The 998-nt window shown below is 34.2% G+C and overlaps 1 long non-coding RNA gene across 1 annotated transcript in view; it reads right to left on the bottom strand.

Annotated features, from left to right (window-relative positions):
- Window positions 1-467, bottom strand: part of LOC107655026 (uncharacterized) — an 8,017-nt gene extending 7,550 nt beyond the window's left edge. Inside the window, exon 1 of the long non-coding RNA XR_001630384.1 lies at window positions 457-467. This is a non-coding gene — a long non-coding RNA (uncharacterized LOC107655026). The remainder of the gene's footprint in view (window positions 1-456) is intronic.
- Window positions 468-998: the final 531 nt, after the last annotated feature.

The raw sequence follows: 998 nt of genomic DNA, 5'->3' as shown, positions 1-998 counted from the left end.
ACTGCGTATCAACTGGAAGCTTTCTTTCAAGTCTGTCTTGTTTGTGTGCCTTGAGTTTTGCCTTTAAAAGAGTAGATTAAAATTATTTCAAGCTAGCTTACATAAAAATGTTAAAAATATATAGGCCAAGATGATAATATACATACAAACAGGTTAGTCACTTAACTATCACAACACACCTTGGTGGAATATAACGAAGTACATTTACTCAAGTACTGTACTTAAGAACAGTTTTGAAGTACTTCTATTTTGAGTATTTGAATTTTCTAATACTCTACACTTTATACTACACTATAATTTGGAGTGAAATGTACTTTTTGCTCCAGTATATTAGTTTGATTACTCGGTAGTAACTTTACGGATTCATACTGATACCCACCAGTACTGTATATAAAGCAATTAAGATTAGCCCTACCTTTACCACATGCAACATTAAAGTGATGAACACAATATTACAGTAATAAAATATCTAATAATCTAAAAGGGCCATTCTGCATTTGTAATTTTGGTACTTAGTATATTTTCATACTTTTATTGATATTTATATGTTTATACTTTTGTAATTTTACTTAGTACGATTTTAAATACAGTACTTCTACTTGTAACGGAGTACTTATTCACTGTGGCATTGCTACTTTTACTTAAATGAGTATTTATTCCACCACTGCAATAGACACTGTACTGATAGGCATATACAGAGTTATTAGTCTACTTTTATAACCAAATGCACTTCTTATTGATCAACGATTAAGCACTACATACATGAAGTAGATCTCTTCTCTCCTTCACCACTGGGGGGTCCACATTGCTGCCAGCAAGGCAAGGCAAGTTTATTTATATAGCACATTTCATACACAATGGTAATTCTGTCAGGACCACTATCGTCAAAGATGATTGACAATTAGCATACAGTTTGGATTGGCGGTATGGTTCCGTTCTGGGCAAAAACTCCCTGCGCATCCATGCAGCCTAGCATGGATGAGAGCAGGGAGAGCAGC

Source organism: Sinocyclocheilus anshuiensis, unplaced genomic scaffold (genome assembly GCF_001515605.1).
Source record: "Sinocyclocheilus anshuiensis isolate Anshui unplaced genomic scaffold, SAMN03320099.WGS_v1.1 scaffold1181, whole genome shotgun sequence".
Taxonomy (NCBI): Eukaryota; Metazoa; Chordata; class Actinopteri; order Cypriniformes; family Cyprinidae; genus Sinocyclocheilus; species Sinocyclocheilus anshuiensis.
The sequence above is the reverse complement of the archived record's forward strand: the minus strand, read 5'-3'. Positions and strand labels throughout refer to the sequence as shown.